Source organism: Stegostoma tigrinum, chromosome 8, assembly GCF_030684315.1.
Source record: "Stegostoma tigrinum isolate sSteTig4 chromosome 8, sSteTig4.hap1, whole genome shotgun sequence".
In the NCBI taxonomy this organism is placed as follows: Eukaryota; Metazoa; Chordata; class Chondrichthyes; order Orectolobiformes; family Stegostomatidae; genus Stegostoma; species Stegostoma tigrinum.
In genome coordinates, this window is record NC_081361.1 from 82,454,044 (window position 1) to 82,468,338 (window position 14,295).

The 14,295-nt window shown below is 41.0% G+C and overlaps 1 protein-coding gene across 5 annotated transcripts in view; it reads left to right on the forward strand.

Moving 5' to 3' along the window:
* The window catches only part of dpyda.1 (dihydropyrimidine dehydrogenase a, tandem duplicate 1), an 837,290-nt gene that overhangs the window by 699,717 nt on the left and 123,278 nt on the right, over window positions 1–14,295 (forward strand). The gene's annotated exons all lie outside the window — the stretch shown is intronic.

The window sequence follows — 14,295 nt, forward strand, 5'->3', positions numbered from 1 at the left end:
GGGTAGTGAATGTCCTGAAATCTCTACCTCGGAGAGCTGCAGTGGTTATCTTGGAGGTGGATAGAGTTTTGAAATGTCAAGAAATTGAGAGCTATGCTGAGCAAAGACAAAGGAGGAACTTGGACCTGGGGGATGCAAATCATCTTTTACATAGAACAACATAGAACATTACAGCACAATACAGGCCCTTCGGCCCTCGATGTTGTGCCGACCTGTCATACCGATCTCAAGCCCATCTAACCTACACTATTTCATGGACGTCCATATGCTTATCCAATGATGACTTAAATGTACCTAAAGTTGGTGAATCTACTACCGTTGCAGGCAAAGCGTTCCATTCCCTTACTACTCTCTGAGTAAAGAAACTACCTCTGACATCTGTCCTATATCTTTCATCCCTCAATTTAAAGCTATGCCCCCTCGTGCTCGCCGTCAACATCCTAGGAAAAAGGCTCTCCCTATCCACCCTATCTACCCCTCTGATTATTTTATATGTTTCAATTAAGTCACCTCTCAACCTTCTTCTCTCTAACGAAAACAACCTCAAGTCCCTCAGCCTTTCCTCATAAGACCTTCCCTCCATACCAGGCAATATCCTAGTAAATCTCCTCTGCACCCTTTCCTAAGCTTCCACATCCTTCTTATAATGCGGTGACCAGAACTGTACACAATACTCCAAGTGTGGCCACACCAGAGTTTTGTACAGCTGCACCATAACCTCTTGGTTCTGGAACTCAATCCCTCTACTAATAAAAGCTAAAACACCTCATGCCTTCTTAACAGCCCTGTCAACTTGGGTGGCAACTTTCAAGGATCTGTGTACATGGACACCGAGATCTCTCTGCTCATCTACACTGCTAAGAATCTTACCATTAGCCCTGTACTTTGCCTTCCGGTTACTCCGAACAAAGTGCATCACCTCACACTTGTCTGCATTAAACTCCATTTGCCACCTCTCAGCCCAGCTCTGCAGCTTATTTATGTCTCTCTGCAACCTACAACATCCTTCGTCACTATCCACAACTCCACCGACCTTAGTGTTGTCTGCAAATTTACTAACCCATCCTTCTACGCCCTCATCCAGGTCATTTATAAAAATGACAAACAGCAGTGGACCCAACACCGACCCTTGCAGTACACCACTAGTAACTGGTCTCCAGGATGAACATTTCCCATCAACTACCACCCTCTGTCTTCTTTCAGCAAGCCAATTTCCAATCCAAACTGCTGTATCTCCCACAATCCCATTCTCTGCATTTTTTACAATAGCTACTGTGGGGCACCTTATCGAACGTCTTGCTGAAATCCATATATACCACATCAACCAGTTTACTCTCATCTACTTGTTTGGTCACCTTCTCAAAGAACTCAATAAGGTTTGTGAGGCACAACCTTCCCTTCACAAAACCGTGCTGACTATCCCCAATCAATTTATTCTTTTCCAGATGATTATAAATCCTATCCCTTATAACCCTTTCCAACACTTTACCAACAATTGAGGTAAGGCTCACTGGTCTATAATTAACAGGGTTGTCTCTACTCCCCTTCTTGAACAGGGGAACCACATTTGCTATCCTCCAGTCATCTGGCACTACTCCTGTAGACAATGACGAGTTAAAGATCAATGACAGAGGCTCGGCAATCTCCTCCCTGGCTTCCCAGAGGATCCAAGGATAAATCCCATCCGGCCCAGGGGACTTATCTATCTTCACCCTCTGTAGGATTTCTAATACCTCTTCCTTGTGAACCTCAATCCCACCTGGTCTAGTAGCCTGTATCTCAGTATTCTCCTCAACAACATTGTCGTTTTCTAGAGTGAATACTGTTGAAAAATATTCATTTAGTGCTTCCCCTATCTCATCTGACTCCACACACAACTTACCACAACTATCCTTGATTGGCCCTAATCATCATCTCATTGAATGTTTGAGCAGATTCAAGTGGCTGAATGACCTACTCCTGTTCCTGTTTCTTAGGTCCCTATCTATCAGAATTTATAGTGACAAAATATATATATTAAAGGGGTACTTCATATGGACCATATCATAGGGAATATACTATTCTGTATGTTTGATTTTGGTTTGATTTGATTTATTCTTGTTGCATGTACCAGTGAAAAGTTTTCTTTAATGGGCATACTGTCAGATCATACCACACAACATGCATTGAGGTCAATGAACAGAACGAGGAATACAATGTTTCAGTAGCAAAGAAGGTGCACAAACAGCAAAATCAACATTAAATTTAAAATGTGGGGGAGGCCGATTCAGAAGTCTAATAACAGTGGGGAAAGAGCTGTTCCTGGATCTGTTGGCACGTTATAACTGTGGTGGGAGGGGCCTTTGATGGTATGTTAGATGCCTTCCCTCAACAGTGAGAAGAATAGATGGAGTCAATGGACGTAAGGTTGGTATGCGTGATAGGCTGGTCTGTGCTCATAACTCTGTAGCTTTTTATGGTCCTGGGCTGAGCAGTTGCCATGCCATGCTGTGATGTATCCAGATAGAACACTTTCTACAGTACATTATAATGACTTTAGCATTTAGTTTCTTTTTTGTGTTTGTTGACATTGTTGCAGTTTTAATTTTTACAAGAAAACCTTCTAACCTCTTTTTCAAGGTTAAGAACTAAAATTAAATTACATTGTTTAAAAATGTAATTCAGTGAATAAAAGTACCAATTAATTGGAGATTAATGTTATAGGTTGTGTTTAAAGCATTATAACAGTTTACTAACAGATATTTTTGAAAGTTCACCTGGATAGTTACAAAGATGGGACTTTGGAGCAGGGATGAAGTGGAAGGTTATGGCTGTAAAACCCACCAGGACAGGCTTTCCCAAATGCTGTAACATTTTCACTACAGGATGTGTTTTCATTTGTTCCTCCAGATTTCCACCCCAATTGCCAGTCTGATTTACAAACTAACTGCCTGTCGGCTGGGAAATCCTGTTGCACAAGGCCACAGTCATTTAGCAGATGGTGGTGTTGGGTGTTAATTGCAGAGTAATTGCATTTAAATATATGCAAGTGATAGGCATTAGCTGGGCATTCCCTTGGGCCACTATAAATAGGAACAGACCGAAACAGTAGCTGTGGGGAGTATGGTTGATGTGGGTGTTTCTGCAAGCAAGATTGTAAAATTGTGTGTAAAGATTGGCTCTAGTTCTGTCTTGTACCACATGGCCTTCTGTATCTTATCAGTAGTGAGGGAGTCAAGAAAAATTGTTTAGGTGGGGAGAAAAGAAATCACATGGGGAAATAATGGATGGAGAGGATTGTGGACTCAAGGTGGCAATTTTGTAGGGATGAGGTGTGATTTACAGGATTAAAAAAAATCTAGAACAAAACTGCAGATGCTGGAAATTAAACAAAATCTGGAAATTGCTGGGGGAGAAGCCTCTGCTATTCTGGTAGTGCCTGTGGACAGAGAACACAATTAATGTTTTGGGTCCAGTTGACCCTTTTTTCTGAACTGGTTGGAGCTGAGAAAATGTGATCAGAGATAATGGGAACTGCAGATGCTGGAGAATCCAAGATAACAAAGTGTGAAGCTGGATGAACGCAGCAGGCCAAGCAGCATCACAGGAGCACAAAAGCTGATGTTTTAGGCCTAGACCCTCTATCAGGGGACTCTCCTCTCCACCTATCTTCTCCTCTATCCATCTTCGGTCCGCCTCCCCCTCTCTCCCTATTTATTCCAGAACCCTCTCCCCATCCCCCTCTCTGATGAAGGGTCTAGGCCCGAAACGTCAGCTTTTGTGCTCCTGAGATGCTGCTTGGCCTGCTGTGTTCATCCAGCTTCACACTTTGTTATCTTGGAGCTTTGAAAATGTTGGTTTATTTGCTAAAGATGAGATGGTTGGAGGGGAAAGGAGTAAATGATAGGTAGAGATGAAGCCCAATGAAAGAGGAAAAACAGTCAGGCAAACACAGGAATGGGTAAAAGTCAGCCTGGGACAATAAATAGCTGCTAAGGGAGACCATTAGTAGCTGACAATGGGTTGTTTGTGGTGGCAGCCCACATGACAAGGCCTGGTGTGTGGAAATTAGGCTAAGCATATGGGAGAAGGTGCTGGGTTCCTAAAATTGTTTCTAGTTGCCTGCCACTTCAACACACCACTGTGTTCCCTGGCCAAAATCAGGCTTGTCTCAGGTTTGTTGCAGTGCTTCAGCACAAGCTGGAAGAACAGCACCTTATTTTCTGTTTGGGAACTCTACAGCCTTCTGGACTTAATATTCAGTTCAATAACTTTGAGACATGAGCACCTTTTCCCATGTCTTTACTCCAAACCCCACATCCTAGACTTTTTCATCACATGGGCTGTCACCAGAGCAACACATTATCAGCCAAGATAATGAAATGTGAGGCTGGATGAACACAGCAGGCCCAGCAGCATCTCAGGAGCACAAAAGCTGACGTTTCGGGCCTAGATCCTTCATCATGCTCTCTGATGAAGGGTCTAGGCCCGAAACGTCAGCTTTTGTGCTGCTGGGCCTGCTGTGTTCATCCAGCCTCACATTTCATTATCTTGGATTCTCCAGCATCTGCAGTTCCCATTATCACTGATACACATTATCAGCCAACAATGGTTGCCAATTAGTAACTATTCATTTTCCCAGGTTGACTTTTACCCATTCCTTTGTCCATCTGACTGGTTTTTTTTCCCTGGCCTTCATCTCCATCTGTTGTTTATTCTCCCTGCCCATCCCTACCATATGTACCAACCTTTGCCCACCTACAGTCCATTCTGAAGAAGAGTCACTGGACCCAAAACATTAACTCTCCTTTCTTTCCACAGATACTGCTGGACCTGCCGAGCTTCTCCAGCAATTTCTGTGATTTACAGGAAGTTGGCCCTGGTAGAAACTCTATTGATTGGCTTGCCCTCAAACAGGGTTGGATGCAGCCCTTCTCAGTTAATTTTACGTGTTATTTTCTCAAGGTCAAGGAAGCCAGGCAGTTGCTGAAATTAGAAGTCAGGTGAAAATAAGCTCTTTAAAATATTTTTTAAGGCTCTGCTTCTGATGAGCAAATTGATCTTTATCCCGCCTGTATAAAAGCCAGGAGTGAGTTGAGATTAGCTGTGATTTTTTTTATCATTTCAACTTTCCACCAACTAAACATTATCCGTTTTTGAGGATTAAATTATATCCCATTATTTCTACAGCTGAGTAATAGCCAGATCCATTGCAAGTTAAGCAAGTTGCTGTTTGCATTAATGTTTAAATTTTATCTCACTGTAATAATCCTTGGAGATTCAAGCGTACAAAAGCAGTGAATGCCTTAAAAGGAGTTCCAATCAACATAGTGGCACACTTGTAGGGCACATGAAAGGGACTGGTGTTAGAATTGCTTGAAAACTATTCAGAAATTCTCAGTTTGATTTATTTTGGTATTCATCTACATTAATCTAAACGTGTTGTGTACCAAGTCCACCTTTGATGTTTTTCAGTCAAAGCGATCTGAGGCACAGACAGAAATTCAAGCTGAGCTCACAACAGATTGTTTAACTAATTTATTGGATTAAAATAAGATGTTCCAATTAGCAGATCAGCTTGAAAAGGGAGAAGTTCCAAAATAATGAGGTGTATAAGAAAAATTGGTATAATGTCAGGGATTTTCACAAGTGAGCAAAATGTAATTATTTTGCATGAGTTTTAGTTTTAATGAATAAAACAGTTGCTACTGGCGAAATCTTTCTCCTGAAGGCTTGTTTTATTGTTGTTCTGTCAATGTATTCACTCTAATTTGTGCAGAAAATGTATTATATTTAGAAATTCAGAACAAATGTATGTATTCATTTAATGAATGAAGTGAGTTTAACATCAAGTCATTGCTGTTCATGGTTTGTTCTGGTTCATGGTTTGTATATTTCGAAATATTTGCATTTCTGTTTGAGAGCACCCCAAAGCTTTCTATACATCACAGAGATAGACTGTGGTGGTGGATGGTATTGTTCTAGGAATTAAAGTGGTAATTAAAGACAATTTGGAACATCGAGTAGAAAAATTGGGAGACATTTCAAGACAGCACAAGTCAAATAAAACTTGGAGAAAATTACAGTTAAAAGCTAAGCTATATGTACCTTACAAGGTCAGAGGTAGAAGTGTAAACCATAAATTATGAATGACTCATTTCTGCACTTGTAATGGAGCCAGAATAAAAGCCACTTACTGCAATAATATGCTTAAATTATGTATGTAGTTCACAGAACAAAAGGAGGTAAATCAAAAGTTGTAAATAAGAGTTCCTTAACAGGGCCAGCAATTCTGGAAGAGGGAGTTGTAAAACTGCATTAGAAATATTAATTATTCATACGGGTTACAGGATTGAAGAGTTATATTTAAGGTAAACTAGCTCATTTATGTTTCTGTTTGAAACCAACCTAAAACATACCATCTTGGAAAAGGTGAGGGTGTAATGTTTCTTTGTTTAATTTATCTATGTGCTTGCTGAAAGAGCAGGCAGCTCAGTTTAGGCAACAGATGAAAGCAAGTAGTAGTGACTTATCTGTGGCATAGACTACAACTCATCAGACAGAGAGAGCACAAAGGAGATAATATCCAACAATACCTCATTTTGAGGTATGAAAGTATTAAATTTATTGTTGAAATACAATAGGCTTCCTTAGGGGTACAGGCAGCTTGAATACTGGCCACAGTTTATAGTAGGTGGAACAAATCTACAGTGGTCCTCACAGGGCCTTGTGGCAGAATGCAGTCAGCAGATTTAGCTCAGAAGCAGCAGGAAGGCAAGTAATGATCTGCTGGTAACTCAAATGAGGAGCTGAAGCAGTCATAGTCATGAAGGTGTAAGATGGAGCCAAAAAATAGTTAAATAGATTCAAGTGGAAGAACGCCTATAGAATCTTACCTCAGAGGACAGCTGAAACACTGGAAAGAATTAAAGTGAATTCGGAACACCATGGCGCCCTGTGATATCAGACTCTAGAGGAAACCAGGATTATTGTAAGGTATAAGAGAATTCTTGGGGTGGGAGAGGGGTAAGTAAAAAGTAAAACTGAATTCATAATATATTTAAATATAAGTTACAGTGTTAAGATAGTAATGCCTACTCTTTGATTCTTTTTGACATATAATAAGGCTTGTTTTTAAAAAATATTATTAACCGATTAATTGCTGGGCGGTTTGATTACTTCTTTAAATATCAATGGTTCCTTTAGGAATGTAACATCACATCAGAATGTTAAGTATGATGTCTAAGGAGGCAGAATAATATTCACAATCACAAATACCATGACATCTGGACATGCCTATCAAAAATGTGCAAATCGCCATACTGGGTCATTTTTGTCTTTAACAAGAAAGGTTGAACCGTAACCAAATAAGACGTCTTTAAAATGATGAAACTTTCTGGTGGAGGTTTTAGAAAGATAATGATTTCTCTAGCATGGAAGAACATAGCGGCCCTCCATAAAAGAAAGAATTAGGAGAATTTAGGAGATGCTAGTCAAACAACAACCTGACATTGCCGTACTCATCAAATCATACTTTACAATGTTCTAGATATTGCCTTTGCCTTCAAAAGCTACGTGCTGCCCTGCCGATGTGGAACCCCGCCAGAGGTGGTTGCGGGAATGGGGGCATACATTGAAAGAGAGAACTACTGGCAGAGTCCTCAACATTGGCTCTGAATCCCATGAAGTCTCATGACATCAGGTTAAACATGGGCAAGGTAACATCCTGCTACGTACCACCTACTTCTGCTGACAACTAAGTACTCCTCCATGTTGAACATTAATTGGAAGAAGCACTAAGAGTGGCAAAGACTCAGAATGTACTTTTACTGGGGTGCTTCCATAATCATCATGAGTGGCTCAACAGTACTACTACTGATGGAGATGGCTGGGTCCTAAAAGATATAATTGCTAAATTTGGAACTGTGGCATATAGAAAGGGAACCAACATGAGGTAAAAGCACATTTGACCCCTTCCACATCAATGTACTTATGACACAGACTTCTATCCCTGACAGTATTAGTGGGAGTGACCACCATTGCAAAATCCTGTCTTCACACTGGCAATATCTTCCATTAACAAATGGAAAATAGGATGTGCAAAATAGGATGAATTTTGAGGAGATCCAGCAATGTAAAATGGACAATCCATGAGGAACTGTGAGCCACCAGGAAGACCAAAATTGTGCTCAGACAAAATCTTCAATCTCAGAGCTTGGCTTATCCTCCACTCTGCTACTGCCATAAGATGTAGAATTACCCTTGGTCCAATGAAGAGTTTCAGAGAGTAAGGCAGGAAGATGATCTAAGAAGGTGAGGTTTCAATAAGGTGAAGCTACAACTTTGGACTACTTACATGCCAAACAGCAGAAGCAATATGCACCAAAGCAAAGTGATCCTACACCAACGCATCAGATCGATGCTGTGCAGTCTTGTCACATTCAATCATGAATGGTAGTAGACAACTAAACCATTAATAGGAAGGAAAGGTTAAAAAAATCCCCTTCTCAGTAACAATCAAAGAAATGTTTAGGCTGAAAATTTAAAACAGAAAATGGTGGAGAAACTCTTCAGAATGTCTAAAGATGGGTCACTGGTTTTGGTTTTTTTACCCTTCTCAATGGACAACCCAACACATCAGTGCAAAATTTAAGGAGTATTTGTAGTTACAGTTTTGGCCCAAGCATGGACAAAGAGCTCAGCTGCAGAAGTGAGGTGAGGCTGCCTTTAACTGAGTGTGTTATCAAGAAGCCCTGGCACTCTTCACTGGTTGTAGTCATACCTGGTAAAAAGTAAGATAATTTCTATTTTAATTTTTTGAGATCAGCCAGCTCCAGGACATCACTCAGGAGTCCCTTAGGATAGTGTCCTCTGTTAAATCATCTTCAGCTGCTTCATCAATGACCTACTTCCTATCAGACGGTCAGAGTAGGAATGTTTGCCAATGATTACGCAATGTTCAGCGCCATTCATGGCTCCTCTGCTACTGATGTATTCTGTGTATAAATGCAGCAAGATCTGGACCTTGGCTGGTAAGTAGCAATTATTATTTGCACCACACAAAGTATAAGCAATGAGAATGTTTAACAAAAGGGAATCTAACCATTGCTCTTTGATGGCATCACCATCATTGAATCCCCCACTATCAACATTCTGGTGGTTACCAGTAATCTGAATCTGAACTGGATGAGCCATATAAACACTGCAGCTACAAAAGCAGATCAGTGGCTAGAAATTTTACAGCAAGCAGCTTACCACCTAACTCCCCAATGCCTGCCCACCACAAGTCAAGATTGCAATAGAATTCTATCCACTTGTCTTTATGAGTGCAGCTCCCACAACACACAGAGCACAACACATCATCCAGGACAAAGCAAGATAACAAAGTGTGAAGCTGGATGAACACAGCTGGGCAAGCAGCATCTCAGGAGCACAAAAGCTGACATTTCAGGCCTAGACCCTTCATCAGAGAGCTTGTTTTGTCACACCATTTACATTTTTCAGCATTCACTTCCTCCAATTCCAAAAGCACAGTGGCAGCAGGGTGTACCATCTACAAGACGCACTGCAGTAACTTACAAAGTCTTGTCCAACAATGCCTTCTTTGTTCAGGGTCAAAACGTTGGATTTTGTATGTGCATGTACAAATGTGTGCACTTGAATGGTTATAATTTATCGTTCTTTAAATTATGGAATTTGCAAGAAAAAAAGAGAGGTGGTGGGGATAGGCATAAGGAGTTTCCAGGCAGAATAATATATACAGATTCCTATTATATGCTTCCACATAAGTGTGTTTGTTGCATACATATGAATAGACAATCAAATTGACAGCAAGAATAGGTCAATTGGCTTTTTGAGTCTGTGCCACCATATGACATGATCTTGGTTGATCTAATTATGGTCTCATCTCCATTTTCTTGTATGCATCCCATACTTTCTGACTCCCTTGTCATTAAAGAAAAGTAACCCAGTCTTAAAAATATTCAATAATCCTGCCTCCACTGCTTTCTGAGAATGACAAAGCTGCAGGGTGACAGTGGTCTGAGAGAAAATAATTTTCATTCTCTCTGTCTTAATTGGGAAACATTTTATTCTGAAAGTGTGTTCACTAAGGAGAACCTTAGTGGCATAGTGAAGGAGAACCTGGAGTGGCAGGGTGGCGGGGTGGCACAGTGGCACAATGGCTCGCACTGTTGCCTCACAGCACCAGGAAGCTGGGTTCAATTCCAGTCTTGGGTGATTGTCTGTGTGGAGTTTACACATTCTCCCTTTGTCTATGTGGTTTCCTCTGGCTTCCTCCCACTGATGCTCAGGTTAGGTGGATTGGCCATGCTAAATCGCCCAGAGTGTCTAGGATGGGAAGTGCAGGGGCAGGATAGGGGGTGGGTCTGGATGGGATGTTCGTCAGAGGGTCAGTGTGGACTCAATGGGCCAAATGGCCTGCTTCCACACTGTATGGATTCTATGAAATATCCTGTCAGCATCTATCCCGTTAATTCCTCTCAGAAGTTGATACTTTCACTAAGGTCATCTCCCATTCTTCTAAACATCACTGGATGCTCAACCAGTTTAGCCTGTCCCTTAAAAGATACTTCATCCCATGAATCACTTGAGTAAACATTCTGCTTTTAATGCTATTGCTGTTTCTAATGTTTTCTTAAATAAAGAGAGAAAAACAGGACACAATGTTCCAGGTGAGATCTCAGAAAGTATAAAAGTAACTCTATATTTATTTTCCATTTCCCTTTGGAATAAACAACATTCTATTTGTCATTTTAATTACTTGCTGCATCTGCATTCTAACTTCATGATTCATATCCAGAACGCCCAAATCCCAAAGTTGCATTCTTTCTCCATTGAAAAATATATTGTTTTTCCTTTCTTCCTGGTAAAGGGCCTGTACTGTGCTGTACTTTTCTAAATATATGCATGGAAACAGGCTAATCTGGGTTTGTATGTTCCACCCAAGTTTATCATCAGAAACTTCTATTCCCTTTTCCCTCATTTGCTTGTCCAATATCTCTTTAAAAGACTCTCTTCAATTGGTTTCAGCCACTCCCCACAGCAACATATTTCACATTCTCTTCAGTCAAAGAAAGTTCCTCAGAATTTTCTTTTAGATTTCTTGTGTTTTTTTAAATTCTTTCACTGAATGTTGGCATCTCTGGCTAGTCCAGCATTTATTGACCATTCCTAACTGCTCCTAAGAAGGTGGAGGATGAGCTATTTTCTTGAGCTTCAGTTGATGGGAGATAGAAGCACCCCTCAGCCGTGCTTGGAAGGAAACAGGAAGCAGCACTGATATAGTTCAAGTAAGAATTATGGCTTGAAGGGCAATTTGCATCTTATCATGTTTCCATAAACTCGCTGCCCTTGTCCTTCGAAGTGATAGTGGTCATTGGTTGGAAGGTTCCAAAATCCTGGAACTTCCTCCCTTGTGGTATTATGGATGTACCCACACGAAATAGATTGCAACATTTCAAGAAGGCAAGTCACCAGCACCTTCTTAAGGACAAACCAAATTGGCTGTAATTGCTGGTCCAGCCAGCAACACCATGTCCCGTGAGTGAACAGAAAAGGGCCCATACAGGGAGTGTATATTCATTGAATTGATCGCAGTAACCATCAACTACAAATGTACGGGGTACATTTTGCAAGACAGTTCTGTCAGCGTAAAATCTTGTAAAACTGAGCGTGACAAGTCATGCTGCTTGTGGACAGTATGACTTATTTTGTAGTGAATACCTGTAGAGTTCTGTCTTTTATTAGCCACACCGTCAACCAACATAGAACTGAATACCAGTTTTGAAAATGATGATTAATAGTATGTTGCACTTTGCCATTTTCTTCCCAGTATTGTGTAGCTGAGTTCAACAAAAATAACAGCAGATACACTTGAGCTGGCTGAGCCTGATAAAATAGACTTTTAAAGATTGTATCAGAATCCTTACAGTGGTAAAGCATTGTATCTTAATAAAATTACCACTGGCTTCATCTACACTGATGCTTGTCACAGTAAATGCTACACTTTTAAAACAGTAAGGCGTTTAATTGATAGTTTTGCTACAGTCGTGTTTCCAGCTATAGTTTGTATGACAGCAACAGAAAAGCTTTTACATACCATCATTTGCAGGGTCCATGAGTATTCCAAAATTTGAAGGAGATTGACGAACAAGGGTGTAGACAAGAACTGAAGGTGATACAGTTGTTTTGTTTGTATTCCTTATTCTTCTAGGACCCACCAGTGCATATCAAACCCACCAAACGGAGTATGTCAGATGAAATGAGATACTTCCAAAGCACAGGGAACATATGCTAGAGAAGGCATCTACTATTGAAAGACACATTAAGCAAATGACAGCTGTCACATTACATTCCTGCTGGACAGGATGCATCAGCTGGACAGATAACAGAATCTTTACAAGGTGGCAGTGTTCCTGAAATCACAGAACATTACTGATAGTACACAATTAAACATGCAGTTATTTTTCATATCAATGCCAAAAAATACTTGGACAGGAACACCTTTCATTCCAACAGTACCCACGCTATGTGTCAACCCTACAGAAAGTTACGCATGCTTAAAGCATTTTGTAAGGCTCCGTGAGATAACCTAGACTGGATTTTGAAAGGACTGCCGGATCAGTAATTGGTGCAGATAGAATTTAAAAATCCTGCTTGGTACCAATTGAGTGCCCAGCTCAGCTCCTGGCCCATTAGGCCATTTAGAATTAAAAAGGGAATGTCAAGAATGGGGTTCAGTCCTGGAATTCAGCCAGCATCCAGTTCCCGAACTTACTTTGAAATTTCCTACCCCTGCCTCTGGGCTTTAGCCCTCAATTTATGGGGACTTTTCAACAGAAAGCCATTGGTTTACCATATGTCCCAAGATGCACAGGCCATGACCATAAGGCTACAAGAAATAGAGCAGAAGTAGGACCCCAGCCCATCAAGCCTGCTCAGCTATTCAATCACATCATGGCCATGTTGATAATCCTCGATGTGTCTCAACGCTGGACGTCTTTAATGCCCCAGCCTCAACAGCACTCTGTGTTCAGGGTTTCCACAAATTTACGACTCACAGGGAAGAATTTCCTCATCTCTGGCTTCAATATGTGACCCCTTATTCTGAGATTATGCCCTATAGACCCAGACTCTCGCTCAATGGGAAGCAACCTTCACACAGCTGCTCTCTCAATCCCCCTAAGAAACTTTGCTGTTTCAGTAAGGTCACCTTTTCATTTTTTTCTGTATTGCAACAAGCACAGACCCATTCTATTCAACCTGTCATAGAGTCATAGAGTTCTACAGCAGAGATGAAGGGCCTTCATATTTGGCTCAGTGGTTAGCACTGCAGCCAGGGATGCAGGCTCGATTCCAGCCTTGGGTAACTGTCTGTGCGGAGCTTGCACATTCTCCCCATGTCTGCGTGGGTTTCCTTCGGCGCTCCGGTTTCCTCCCACAGTCCAAAGATGTGCAGGCTAGGTGGATTGGCCATGCTAACATTGCCAGTAGTGTACAGGGGGATGGGTCTGGGTGGGCTGCTCCAAAGGGTAGTGTGGACTTGTTGGGCCAAAGGGTCTGTTTCCACACTGTAGGGAATCTAATCTAATCTAATCTAATATCATCAAGTTTACACTAGCCAAAAACAACCTCCTAACTATTGTAGTCCCATTTTCCAGCACTTGGTCCATAGTCTTGAATGCCTCAAAAGACAGTCCCTCTATATTGCATGTCATTCTGCTGTCTGTTGCTATTATCTACAGCAAATTTACTAATCGCCTTCATAGAGTATTGCGAAGACCACATATCCTAACTCTTGTGGATCACAAATAAACGTGAACAGTAATTTCAACGTGTGTTCTTATTTTTAAACTGGTTGATACTGCCATGATGGTGGATATGGTCCAGTGGTTGTCTAGGGGGAGAGAGAGAGACCCTGGAATGTCACAACAGAAAAGATGTAAAGGAAGCTTCAAAAGATAAACGTAAAAGGAAGAAATTCACTATAATCCAAATTATAATCACTTGGTAGCTATTTCTGACTTTGAATATGATGTGAGACAAGACAGCAGTCTGAATGAGATACATGTTTAACATCTTCCCCTTTCAAGAACACACAAAACTGTTAAAAAGCAGTTCAACCCTGATCTCTGTGCGTTTGTAGATAAAAGTATGAGAATGAACTCAGTTGCTTATGCATATCAGTGAGCTAATGTACTCATGTACTAGCTTGGGTTTGAGAGCTTAGTGAGTGTGAAGATCATAGTCAAAGAACCATTCGCTAAACACTCCTTCCTTGCAGAATAAGGAGTC